The 14722-nt window shown below is 32.3% G+C and overlaps 1 long non-coding RNA gene and 1 pseudogene across 1 annotated transcript; both read left to right on the top strand.

Annotated features, from left to right (window-relative positions):
* Window positions 1–1313: 1313 nt before the first annotated feature.
* LOC128040360 (uncharacterized) lies at window positions 1314–2978 on the top strand. The gene is made up of 3 exons (XR_008194981.1): window positions 1314–1444; window positions 1888–1961; window positions 2867–2978. It is a non-coding gene; the product is annotated as an uncharacterized LOC128040360 (long non-coding RNA).
* Window positions 2979–3943: 965 nt separating this feature from the next.
* Window positions 3944–11841, top strand: LOC105778918 (WAT1-related protein At1g25270-like; annotated as a pseudogene).
* Window positions 11842–14722: the final 2881 nt, after the last annotated feature.

The raw sequence follows: 14722 nt of genomic DNA, 5'->3' as shown, positions 1-14722 counted from the left end.
ATATTGTATTAAAAAATTGTCAAATTGTATATATTTATCACATTGCTGACTATTTTAATTTTTTTTTTCAATATTGAAATTTTAAGTTCACAAATGGAAAACGTAGCACCACAGGTGGATTGCTACAATGCTTGTAGTACTAGTTGCCTTCAAAGTAACAGTAAGTTCAAAAAAAGAAGAACCTTTTTCAATTTCTTTTTTATTTTTTTGTGGTGGTTTGATCTTGGATGTTGGTCTTATGGTTATGGTGTTTTTGTTTTTGGATTTTGGATGTTGATCTTAATATTGTCTATATTAAGATACATTTAACGGTTTAGAAATTTTTAATTTATATCAAATTTGTCATATATGATCTGTATATCTAAAATATAAAATATGACGTTAATTATTAAAATATTAATTATATAAAAACCACTTAAATTTTACACCCGTCTAACTGGATCCTCATATATATATATTTCTATAAATATTCTTGCAAATAAGGAAAATCTGCTTGGTTGGTATAATTTTATTGTGCCAAGTGTACATGCTTTAATATGGGAATTTTAAATTTTATTAACTTTAATTAAAACAATCCTAAATGTTAATTTTTTAATTTATAAAAGTTATAATTAATTTTAATTACATATATTATAAATTTTATAATTGATTTTATGAATAACCAAGTAAATTCTAAATATTATTTTAAATCTAAAATAGTATCATTTTATTATATTGTATACTTTTACATTTACACTATTGTTATAATTCTACGAATTAAAATTCAATCAGTTTTCATCTTCGATCTTCGATACTAATTATCACATTGACTTAGATTTAAAGTATATTTTTCTACTTATTGAGAGGTATCGATCCACTATACCTGTAATGACCTAAAATTCACGGGCATCAGAAAAGTATAATATCGGGCCTCCGTCTTAGTAAACGGAGTCTGAAAATAATTATTAGAAATATTTACTAGACTAGTTGTGTATTTAATTAGGTTTTAGAAAGGTGAATTTAGCTTAATTAAGAGTAATTAGGAAAAGGATTAAAATGAATAAAGGGTAAAAGTCTAATTATAAATCAAAAGAAAATAAAAGGATTAAAATGACAATTAAGCCATTAATAAGAAATGGGACAGTAAAAGTGATAAAATCTTAGATTTTTATGTTTTATATATATTATTTTATTATATAATATATTATATTGTATTATATTATATAAATTAAATAGATGACAAATGTATGATAAAGATTAAGACAAGTGTAATAGTAATAATTACATAGGTACACTTGTAATAAAAATAAATATATATGCTTAAATAATAAGTAAAATAAAAACAAAACAAAAGAAACAGAATAGAAAGAACAAAGAAACAGAGAAGCAAACGAAACAGGGGAAGAAAGAAGAAAAAAAGAAAGAAAAAGGGGAAAATAGATTTTTAAAGCTTGGAGTTAATTTGGTCAGTCAAATTAGCCCTTTTCTCTTAGTTCTAATGTTTTAAAAGCTTTAAAACAAAGTTTTGATGGAATCAAGTTGATATTTTGTAAGTTCATAGGTTTTCAAGAATAGTTTATGTTGAACAAAAGAGATGAATTAGGGATTAAAGTGAAGGAATTTTAAGTTAGAATTGAAAAAGGGATTAAATTGTAAAAGAAACTATAAGTTTTATGTTTTAAGGACTAAATTTAGAGAAATTTGAAATTAGCAAAATATGCTGAAATTTTGATAGTTAAATTTTAGTTTGGATGAAATTTGAATAGAAATAGAGTGTGAATTGAATTAGGAAAGTAAGTGAATTTAGTTAGGATTAAATTGAGAATTAGGAAGAAATTGAATAGAAATTCAATTATTTATTATAATTAGTGCTGTAATTAATAATATAAATTATTATTATTTTCGTAGCTAATAAAGAACCCGAGGCATCGCCATCAAAAGGAAAAGGGAAAGCTATCGAGGACTAAGGCGGGAGATTTATGGTTTATATTACTATAATTCAAGTTATTTATTATTAAATGCTAAATTTTAATTTATGTGTAGTAAATGAAATGTGATGTAAGTATTAATATTAGTATTAATTTATTATTATTATTATTATTATTATTATTATTATGAGTGAGAATTAAATTGAATAGTTGATATGAATTAATATTTGAATTGTTTGTTGATTGAAAGCGGGAAATGAATTTGAATCGAATTGTGAATGGTATTAAATTGTATGGAAATGTATTGAGTTGTGAAAATGTGTGAATTTGTGAAATAATTATTGATTGAAATGTGAGAAATTGTGATTGAATTGAGAATATATGTGATTTAAATACCCTATTAACTAGTCGGGCTGAGTCGGATATAGTTGGCATGCCATAGGATTGGAAGAGTTCAGGGATACTTCGACCTCGAGTCGATGAGACACTGGGTGTCACAATATTTCTTCGGATAGATTCGATGAGGTCTGGGTACCAACTTTCTTGACTTTGCCGATGAGACCTTGGTGTCAACTATTGCTTGAACTATCCGATGAGGCACTGGGTGCCATTCTGGTGTGTTTGGTTGGATCCGTGTATCCGCCAAAGTCCGAGTTTTGTTAATAGGGTAAATGATGAAATGATAAACCGAACGAGTTGGTCAAACGAGCTATTGAAATGATATGAAAAAGTTGAATTGTGAATTGAAATGTGAAATGAGATTGAGAAATGAACCTAAGGTTCATGATTTATTCAAACTCAAATTGTGGATATCGATATTGGTTGATGAATTGCTATTGTTGAAATATTGAATTTAAATTGTATATCTGAATTATGCATTACATGTTTATTATTGTTATAATTTGAATTATGGTAATACCCCAGTATGAAATACTCAATCTGATTGTTTCCGTGCGCAGGTCGATAGAAGTCAAAGGTCCCGGTTTAGCATCCAGATTAATCCCGACTTCAGCATAACTTTGGTGATGTATATTTTCTTTTGGGTAATGTGGCATGTACATAGGATGTGTATAAAGGTTGTTATGTTTTAATATAAATGGTTAAAAAAATGTTAGTATTAAAAGTTTATGAATTATTATGAAAGAAGTTTATCTATTTTGATTTATTTATTACCTTGTTAAATTTTAAATTGATATTATGTTGATTGAGTTTGATTAGAAGTAATTAGAATAGAAAATGTGAATGTGGAATGAATTGGTTGATTTGGTTATATTTGGAAAAGATATGGTTTTAATTGCAGGGGGTTCTATGTAAAAATAAGCAGAAATGCTGCCGAAATTTTTATAAAATTTATAATAATAATAATAATAATAATAATAAGAGATGAAGTCAATTGGTAAATAAACATATGAATTTATGATTTTATTTCAATATGTTTGTTAGTTATTTAAGAATTCTTTTTGTAAACTGTCTGATATGTCCGGTAATGCCTCATAACCCTGTTTCGGTGATGGTTCGGGGTTAGGGGGTGTTACAATACCAATCGTCGAATTGTCACTTAAAACTTACTAGCCAGTTTAGTGATCATTTTATAACTTTTTAAAGTTGAATATCCGAAACGCAAACTTACCGTTAGTTTAGTGGTATTAGTTGTAGTTTACTCTATATATTTATAATAAAATATCACATTTACTAATTAAAAAATATTTTTTACATTATTTGAAATATATATATATTACCAGCGTGAGAATCCCGAAGAGAGAACGTAAGTATACTGGATTTCTGTTTAGTTTATCTGATCAGTTCATTCACAACTCCTACGCGCAAGTCCGCTTCTACTTTTGGATTCTTTGGAGGTTAGAGAAAATTACTATCTTTTTTTTAAAATTTATTTAATTTAATTTTTCATAAAAGGATTTATACACATTCCAGCTGGGTTTTTAATTTTTCAATTTTTGGTTCTCCTTTAACAAAGGATTAAGCAGAGAAAACAATAAAAAACCCACAAAGATTTATGGGATTGAATTGCGAATATTTTTCATAGTATAAAGCCGCCGTTGTTAATGGTATTGGTACAGATCATATTTGCTGGTGTTAATGTAATGTATAAGTTAGCTGCTAATGATGGGATGAGTTTTAAGGGTTATGGTGGTTTATAGATTTATGGTCGCCACTATTATCATGGTTCCGCTTGCTCTTATTTTTGAAAGGTTAAAGCTTAATTTTTTTTTTGGTTTTGGTTGTTTTTTTATTTGTGTCTTTTTTGTTTTACAGGAAGAGCTTGAAGAAAATTAATAGAAAAGTACTCCTTCAAGCATTTCTTTGTGGATTATTTGGGTATGTTTAACTTAAATTTATATGTGTATATATGTATATATACAAAAATCTGTTCGTTTTAAGCTAATTGTAAAGGTATTTTACAGAGGATCATTGGTTCAAAACTTGTACCTACAAAGCTTGGTGCATACATCTGCAACATTTGTTGCAGCCATGATCAACCTTGCTCCAGCCTTTACTTTTATTTTGGCCATTTGTTACAAGTACACTTCTTAACCCTTGGTTGATTTTGATTTTTTGTGTTGGTTGGATACTTCAATGGGTGTGGTATTGGGTTCCTGGTGTTTATCTTGGATTTTATCTCTAGTTTTTGTTATGACTCTATTGAGAGTTCTAGTGGATTCAGTGACTCTGCTAAGAGCTCGAGGAGTTGACAGGCAGTAGGAGCACCCTCACCCACTAAGGGCGTTGGTGAGTGAAAATTTGTGGACTGCTGCTACCTCCTCGAACTCTCAATAGAATCACAAAACTCAGAGATAAAATCGAATAAAAGCGTGGAACCCAATTCCAATTGTCTCTAAATTTTTGCCATTTTTTACATGTATTGAAACAAAGTTAATTATGATAATAGGATGGAGAAACTGGCAATAAGAAAAAATGCAGGGAAAGCCAAAGTGTGTGGGACATTAGTAGGAATAGGTGGAGCAATGGTATTCACATTTTACAAAGGTATAGACATAAACATCTGGTCAACAAATGTAAACCGTTTAAAGCATCATCATCAACAAGTAGGTCCTGGACCTTCATATCATGGCACTGGTCGCTTCATTATCGGTGCTTTTTTTGGTCTTTTGAGTTGCATTTCTTTCTCTTTGTGTTTGATCAATCAAGTAAAACTTAGGTTCTTTTCCTTTTCCTATTCCATCAATTTCACTCTACTTACATGGTCTTTTTTCGTACTTAATTTCTAAACTTTGTTAGGCTAAAATGAGTGTGGGGTTCCCTTACTTGTATTCAAGCACTGTTTTGATGTGTTTGATGGGATGAATACAAGGAGCTTTGTATGCAGTTTGTACTGTGAGGGATTGGAATCAATGGAAGCTTGGGTGGAATGGTAGACTTTTAGTTGTTGCTTTTGTGGTATGTTAATGGCTACATGTTGGGTTTTTCTTTTGGGGGGAAATTGAACATGTTGACATTGTTTTTTTGGTTATGTTGCAAGGAACATATATAACCAAATGTAATAATATCAATAATAATAAGAGTAATAATAAATAATAATAAGTTAATTAATAGTAAAAATAACTAACAGGACTAAATTGCAACTAAAACAGAAATTTAGGGGCAAATCTAAAATAAATAAAAGGGGAAGGACCATTCTGAACACGCGAATAACAAGGAAGGATTGAAAGGGTAATTTCCCCTGCCCTCTAAAACGACATCGTTCGAATGTGGACCTAATTGAAATAGAAACAAATCATGGGTTACAAATTAAAAAAAAATTGAATTAAAATAATAAAAAATGTAGAAGGGCCTAATGTGCAAATTGGCCAAATGATAGAAATGCGCAGATCCTTCCCCGGGTCGGGTCACCGCGCGGGTCATGGTCACTAAACGGCGTCGTTTTGACACTAAGAACCCTAGCTCAAAACGGCGTCGTTTTGACACTAGGAACCCTCTGCCGCGTTATTGTAATTTTATTTAAATAAAAATTTCCTAAAAAAACATTTGCAGCCCATGTTTTTTAAAAAAAAGAATGGCTACTTCTTTTTCCTCTGCCAGGGTTCCGACCGTAGCCTCAGCTGCCACGCCTCCACCACGATTCCACCGTGAACGGTGGTCGGAACCGCACCACAAAGGGCTTTTTGGCTCCTTTTTGCGCAGATCTGAAGGCTGAGCGCCTCAAGACAAGCAGGTAAGCCCTCTTTTTTCTTTTTTTTTATTACTTACTGTTTTATTTTTTTTTTAAATCGAAAGAAAAATATCTACCTTAAATCTGAAATCTCTCTTGATATCAATTTCTTTTCTGTTTTTTTTTATTTCATTCGTGAATCCCCCTTTACAGATTTTTTTGATGGCTTTTTATAGCCAAATAAAAGGAAAATAACATTAAAAAAATATTCTACTTTCCTATTTTGTTTTCATTATTTACTGTCATTTTTGCTGATATTCCGTATTTTGCTACTTGTTTATTTTTTTGTGTTGTATGCAGGTCAATCAATGGAGACTCCGGGGCGGCGGCACAGGTGTGCGTGAGGAGCGCGAGGCGGCCATGCGGCACGCCCTAGGGTTCCTTCTTTTCTGTTCATTGAACTTTGTTGGGCTAGGGTTTGATTTGGGTTAGGACTTTGGGCTTGCTGTTTTGTTTTGGGTTTGGGCCACATAGGCCTGCTGTAATTTGGGCTCTTTTATTGTAATGGACTGTTTTTATTTTTTTTATTTTTTTGTTTGTTTTGGTTCATTTGGTGCGGGCCTGGGATAATTGGGCCTATTACATGATGAATAAGTACAGGTATGTGTGTGTAAACTTATGAGCAATGTACTCGATATATGATCGAACTTTGGTAAGATTGATACGAAGTAAGTGTTATAAGGAAAGTTACTATAAAGAAAACATGACAGAGTGAATTTTAGAAATAAAATAGTTTTGAACAGCAGTGGTTGTGTGAATTTGAAAAATTATTAAAAATGGTGGAAACCAAATTAGAATTTGAATAAGATATGAAATAAAATCTTATTGAGTCTATTTTCATATAAAAGAAACGGTATAAGTAAAAGAATTTCATATTATGAGATATTTGAATTTTAGTGTGACAGGTCGAATGATTTTGGAATCACTGTCCCAAATTTAAAAATTATTAAAAATTGAAAAAAATAATTATGGGTTAGAATTTATATTTTAAAAATCCTGAATGAGTATATTTTCAAGAAAAATAAATGGGAACATCGTTCGAATTTTGTACGAGAAGATAATTAATTTTTAGTGCAGAAAGGTCGAAACTGTCAGACAGCAGAATAAGGGAAACTTTAAAGAATAAACAGTACTTATTGGATAAACAAAAAATTCTAAAAATTTTATGGTAAGAAGATATGTGAGTCTAGTTTTAGAGAAAATTTACGGAACTTAATTTTAAGTTCCATAACTCAAGATATAAATAATTTAGTGACTATGACTCGAGTAGACAGCTAGATACGAACTTGAGTAAATATTGGAACTATGTGCTTTTATGATTGTATTATTTTGAGAAAATATTGTGAAGATTGATAAAAGCATATTAATAAATTGTTTATTATTTATATATTAACTTACTAAGCTTTATAGCTTACTCATTTTCCTTTCTCTCATCTTATAGGTTTATTTAGCTAGCGCGGGTTGGAGATCGCCGGAGATGCTATCACACTATCAAATTATCATTTGGGTATAAGTGAATGCAAGTATTTTAAGTTTATGGTGTGTATAGGGACTTTGTCTTTTGAATTTTTGTGTCATTGTTAATGAGGTCAAATGTGTTGGCCTAATATAGTTTATGGTTCAATTGGTATACAGCTATGAAGGATGGCTTATGTTGATTATAAGCTTATGCATGTGTTAATGCCTTTTGTGAGTGTGAAGCTAATATTTTTTATAATGATCTAAATAGGATGATTAAGTAAGACAAATGATGATATGAGGATGATATGTTATTAAATTATTTATGGTCATTAGCTTGCCTAAGTATGCTATGTGTGACCACACGGCCTATCCACATGGGCCTCGTGTCCCAAACCACACGGGCGTGTGGCCCTGTTTCATGATAAAATTTTCTAAGTTTCCCAAAAGACCCCAAAATTCTTAGTTTAGTCCCGAACTACTCCCAATGTATGTTTTGGGCCTCGTGAGCCTGTGTAAGGGACGATTTGATTGTTTTTGAATGGTTTTAATTTAGATTAATTCTTAAGACTCGGAATAGTATGATTTCTTGTGTTTAAGTCCGGTAACGCCTCGAATCCTATTCCAGCGTTGAATACGGGTAAGGGGTGTTACAACTAAAATATTGTATTAAAAAAATTGTGAAATTGTACATATGTTTATCACATTGATGACTATTTTAATTTTTTTTTCAATATTGAAAATTTAAGTGCACAAATGGAAAACGTAGCACCGCAGGTGGATTGCTACGACGCTTGTAGTACTGGTTGCGTTCAAAGTAGCAGTAAGTTCAAAAAAAGAAGAACCTTTTTCAATTTCTTTTTCATTTTTTTTTGTGGTGGTTTGATCTTGGATGTTGGTCTTATGGTTATGGTGTTTTTGGATCTTGGGTGTTGATCTTAATATTGTCTATATTAAGATGCATTTGACGGTTGAAAGTTATTTACATAAACCGAATAGTTAGAAATTTTTAATTTATGTCAAACTTGTCATACATGATCTACATAAATAAAATATAAAATATTAATTATATAAAACCACTTAAATTTTACACTCGTCTCCCTCCTATATATATTTCTATAAATATTCTTGCAAAGAGAAAATTTTACAACTCCTACTACTTTTGGATTCTTTGGACGTTAGAAAATTACTATCTTTTTTTATTTTAATTTATTTAATTTATTTTTCTTAAAAGGATTTATACACATTCCTGGGTTTTTAATTTTTCAATTTTGGGTTCTCCTTTAGCAAAGGATTAACCGGAGAAAACAAGTAAAAACCAACAAAGATTTCTGGGTTTTTTTTTCTTTATTTGGTTTTCATATTATTGAGGTTTTATACATAAAATGGGTCGAATTGCAAATATTTTTCATAGTATAAAGCCACCATTGTTATTGGTATTAGTACAGATCATATTTGCTGGTATTAATGTAATGTATAAGTTGGCTGCTAATGAAGGGATGAGTTTAAGGGTTATTGTGGTTTATAGATTCATGTTCGCCACTGTTATCATGGTTCCGCTTGCTCTTATTTTTGAAAGGTTAAAGCTTAATCTTTTTTTTTTTGTTTGTTTCAATTGTTCTTTTTTGGTTAAAGGTTAAAGTGTCCGTTGGATACTTCAAGTACACAAGCGATAAAAGAACAAGCTGAAACAAAAAAAAACAAAAATAAATTCAAAACTTTAAACAATTAAAAAAAAAAACAAAGAAAATAAAATAAAATAAAAAAATTTTAAAAATAGGCAGAAAATTTTAAATATAGAAATCATAAAATGTTAAACAATTCATTACTCATTTGACATGTTAAAATGAAAACATCATTGGGAGTTTCGACTAAATCGAGAATTTTGGGGTCTTCATGAACTTAGAAAATTTCATCATGAAACAGTACACACGCTGCATTTGGGACACGCCCATGTGGGTAGGCCGTGTGGTCACACATAGCATACTTAGGCAAGCAAATGACCATAAATAAGTTAATAACATATCATCCTTGTTGACACCATTTTTTTGATTGAAAACGGGGTCGACTTGGATTTTGAAAAATGAAACGAAAATGGGAGTCGCCACCAATCTTTTTTTGTAAGGTGTGATCGGGCCACCTTAAAATGTGGTTGTTTTTAATAAACAACTTAATTTTATTAAAACAACGATTTTGGTCCACGAAGTTCAGAAAAACGGGTTCGGGAGTCGGTTACGTACGAGGAAGGGTTAGCACCCTCGACACGCCCAAAATTGGTACCTAGTTAATTAATTAATGTGTTAGTGTCGAAGATTGAAAACTTTAAAGAGTTTTAAAATACGATCCTTTATTGGCATATTGAAAATTTTCGGGAAAAGGGGCATATTTCATGTTAATTGAGGAAAAGAATCATATCCAGTAAGTTAGGACACAATGTCTCGAATTCTCGATACGCGAATGAATGCTAAAAGTTTGCTTATTTAAAAGATATTTAGCTATCTCGGATTTTTTTTTAAAAAGGGTCAGGCCCAGTAAGTTAGAACTTGATCTTTTCTTAATTTCCAAGATCGTTTAAAGCTTAAGTTTGAAAAGATTCGTGTATTTAGATTTATTGTGAAAACCGAAACCCAGTAAATTAGGGTACAACCTTCTCGAATCTAAACACGAGATTTTGCTTATTCAAAAATCATAATTTATGCGTTGAATAAAAATACTCTAACACAAAATAGTAGAAGTAAAACACGATGTTAATGCTTGTAACAAAACAATAATGAATTCGATAATGTAAGTACGAATAATACAAGCAACAACAAATAAAAGATAAATAAGAACAAATTAATCATGCAAGAGAATAAGCAAGTAAACTATTCGAATAAAAATGGGCATAAATAAATAAAAAGAAAGTGAACACCATGAAACCATAAAAGAAATAAAAATATATAAATGCATGTATATATATATATATTTTAGAATATTGAAATATAGAAAATATTTGTAAGTATGTATATGTATATCTATATGTATTAAAATACGTAGATATGGATATAGGTATATGTATGTATGAAAATGAAATATAAAAATATATTTATAATAACTTTAAGAATATACGTGTATATATATATTAGAAAATGAATGTATTTACAAAAAATTAAAATATGTACACATATATATTATAAAAGTATGCGTTTATATGTATATATATATAACAAGGATTAAAAGGGAATAAAAATAATAATAAAAAAATAATAAAATAATAATAATAATAATAATAATAAAATCTAATTTGCTTACAAAATAATTAAAATAATAAAACAAGCAGGCTAAATCAAATATTGGAACAAAATTCGGGGTTCAAAACGCAAATAAACAAAAATAAGATCCCCAGGAACCAAAGTATAATGCGCCCAAAGAACGGAGGGCTGATTGAGCAAATGTTCCCATGCTTATGCGCGCCGTTTTGGCGCGGGCTAAAATGAAAGCGCAGAAAATTACACGGCCGAATTTAAAAAAGCAAAAGGACCCCATTGCACGACGGCGCGAAAGCAAAGGGACCTTACTCGAAAATTACCCAATAACACAAAACGCGCGGATCCTTCCCTAGGTCGGGTCACCGCGCGGGTATTGGCCACTAAATGGTGTCGTTTTAAACACATGAAGGCCTTACCTCAAACGGCGCCGTTTTGTATTTTAAAAAAGAGAAAAAAATAAAATAAAACTTTCAAATTACTCTAATCTGCCATTCTTTAAGAAAATAAGGTAAAAATGTGAAACCCTAGCCCCCCTTTCTTTTTCTCTTCGCCGCTTGAGAAACTATGAGCCACTCTTCCTCAACTCCGATTTGGACGGAGTGAAGAAGAGCTTCGACGGTGCCAAGGTAAGAACTCTCCGTCTTTTCCTTTTTTATTTTTGATTTATAAAATGCATATATAAAATAAAATAAACCAAATAACGAAAAAAAGACGAAAGATTCGAACCTAAAAACTTTCTCAGAATTCGATCTATATTCTTTTATTTCTTTGTTTCAAACTCTATTTTTGATACAAAATCCCCCCAAATTACAACATAATTTCGGGCTTATAAAGCCGAAATATCAATGCTCTTTTTCTATCTTTTTTCACTATTTTTGCTTTTTCGGTGCTGCTCCTGTTCCTTTTTCATGCTGTTTGCAGGTCTGTAGAGTCTATTAGCAGAAGGCTTTGCCATTTTGGTGCAAAAATGGGTGAATGCGTCGTCATAGGGCGTGGTCTTGTGGGAGGCACATGGGCGGCGAGAGGAGGCGGCGCTTAGGGTTCAGACTCTGCTGAAACCGATTAAATTCAATTTGTTTGGGCCATTTTATTTGGGCTTGTGTTTTTTTGTTGTTTTTTTGTTTGCCTGGGCCCGGGCTAAATTGGGCCTCTACAGCTGCCCCTCTTTGCTCATTGTCGTGTAACGAGAATGAAGCAAAGACTTCAAGAGGGCCAATTTTGCCCGGTTTCGTCGAGTCTTGACTTCTTCTGGCGTTTCGATCCACTCCACTGTGTCGTGTTGCTTCGATCCACTCCAACGCATTTCAGAAAGATACGACTTGTAACTTCAATCTTCTTCGCAGCAACTTCAAGGGGACGAAGTTTGTGGTTTTAGTCTGCTCCACTGTAACTTCAGGGAGATAAGACTGGATGCGATCTACTCTACTACAACTTCAGAGAGATAAGATCTTTGATGCGATCTACTCCACTACTGCTTAGAGAGATAAGATCTAATGCGATCTGCTCCACTACTGTTTAGGGAGATAAGATCTACAATCTTCAACCTACTCCACTACTACTCAGGGAGATAGGATTGGTTTCTTCTATCTGCTCCACTACTGCTTAGGGAGATAAGATCTAATGCTTTAACCTACTCCATTGCTGCTCAGGGAGATAGGATTCGTGGCTTAAATCTGCTTCCTTACACTTGAAGATAAGATTTACTGTCTTCGATCTGCTCCACTACTGCTTAGGAAGATAAGTCTTGATACGATCTGCTCCACTACTGCTTAGGGAGATAAGATCTACAATCTTCAACCTACTCCACTGCTACTTAGGGAGATAGGATTCGTGGCTTAAATCTGCTTCCTTACACTTGAAGATAAGATTCTTGTCTTGATCGCTCACTCTTGCTTAGGAAGATAAGTCTTAATACGATCTGCTCCACTACTGTTTAGGGAGATAAGATCTACAATCTTTAACCTACTCCACTGCTACTCAGGGAGATAGGATTCGTGGCTTAAATCTGCTTCTTTACACTTGAAGATAAGATTTACTGTCTTCGATCTGCTCCGCTACTGCTTAGGAAGATAAGACTTGATGTCTTTAACCAGCTCCACTGCAACCGATGGAGGCAAGGCTTTGTTTTCGATCTGCTTCGCTGTTAACGCAGGAAGGCAAGATCTGTTATCTTTAACCAGCTCCACTGCAACCGATGGAGGCAAGGCTTTGTTTTCGATCTGCTTCCCTGTTAACGCAGGAAGACAAGATCTGTTATTTTTAACCAGCTCCACTGCAACCGATGGAGGCAAGGTTTGGTTTTGGTCCGCCTTGATTGATACGCAGGAAGGCAAGATCATTATCTTTAACCGCTCCATTGTAACCTCAAGGAGATAAGATCTGAAATTCTTGATCTACTCCACTGTAACCTCGGGAGATAAGACACGATCGATCTACTCTCTGTAACCGGAGAGATGAGATCCTTTATTTTAATCCGCTCCATTGTAACCCGGGGAGATAGGATAGTGTCTTGGATCTGCTCCATTGTAATCTCGGGAGATAAGATCTCGCTTCAATCTGCTCCTTTGTAACCTCGGGAGATAAGATCTGAAATTCTTGGTCTACTCCACTTTGTAACCTCGGGAGATAAGACTGATGCGATCTACTCTCTGTAACCCGGAGAGATGAGATCCTTTATTTTAATCACTCCACTTGTAACCCGGGGAGATGGGATAGTGTCTTGGATCTGCTCATTGTAATCTCGGGAGATAAGATCTAATCGATCTACTCTCTTGTAACCCAGAGAGATAAGATTCTTTATTTTAATCCACTCCACTTTGTAATCTCGGGGAGATAGGATTACCGACTTGATCTGCTCATTGTAATCTCAATGAGATAAGATCGATATTCTTCATCTATACATAACACCCCTAACCCGTCTCCGTCGCCAAATTTAGGGTTACGAGGCATTACCGAACAAACACAACCATTTTAAAACCAATCGATCACAACATGACAATTTAATTACTTTCAGTATAGCTATTATAATTTACAATCAAAATGTAGTTAACATCGTACTCAAACCTATACATGCCATAAGATTAAGTTCAAATTTTAACAAAATACCCAAAAGAAGTCGATAGTGTGATGGACTATCTTGATGATCCACGAGCTTGTAACGTCTCCAAAATCTATAAAATCAAATGAGCGAAAACAAACAAAATAAGTTTTTATAGCTTAGTAAGTCTATAGCATAACAACAAAAATATACATATATATTAACAATTACTTATAGACAAATGCATACATAATTATCAACAATTAAAACCGGATGTATATATACTTTATTACTTGCACACTTTCAATTCACATATGTACTTATCATGTACATAAAATTTATCATACTCATATATACCAATCGTCTATTATATTCGTTTGTATATATATAGACTCATTTAATTTATACTGATTACATAGCTAATACGTACATTCGAATATATATATATCCCAATTGCATACATAAGCAATTATCAAACACATAGGCTCAACTTATATGTATTTAACAATCGCATATACCTAATGTACATATGCCTTTATTATTTGTATACTCCAAATGCATACAACTATGTTTAACCACAACATAAACCGAAATGTAGATGTATACTCACCAAGCGTATAAAAACCTAATGCTTATGTATTCATCGATTTCATATAACCAAAATCATAGATATAACAATTGCATATTTTCACATAATTTAAATAGATTCACCGACACTTAGCACGCTAGGTTTTAAAACTCGATTCAAGACAATCGCTTTTAGCTGCTAGACCTATAGTCCGAAATGTATCACCGGCATTAAGCACGCTAGACGTAAAATCTGAATTATTTCACCAGGCATCAAGCACGCTGAGGCACATAGCTTTGAATAAGCGAGATGCAA

This window comes from Gossypium raimondii, chromosome 4, assembly GCF_025698545.1.
Source record: "Gossypium raimondii isolate GPD5lz chromosome 4, ASM2569854v1, whole genome shotgun sequence".
In the NCBI taxonomy this organism is placed as follows: Eukaryota; Viridiplantae; Streptophyta; class Magnoliopsida; order Malvales; family Malvaceae; genus Gossypium; species Gossypium raimondii.
Note: the sequence above shows the minus strand (reverse complement) of the source record. Positions and strands in the feature narration are given on the sequence as shown.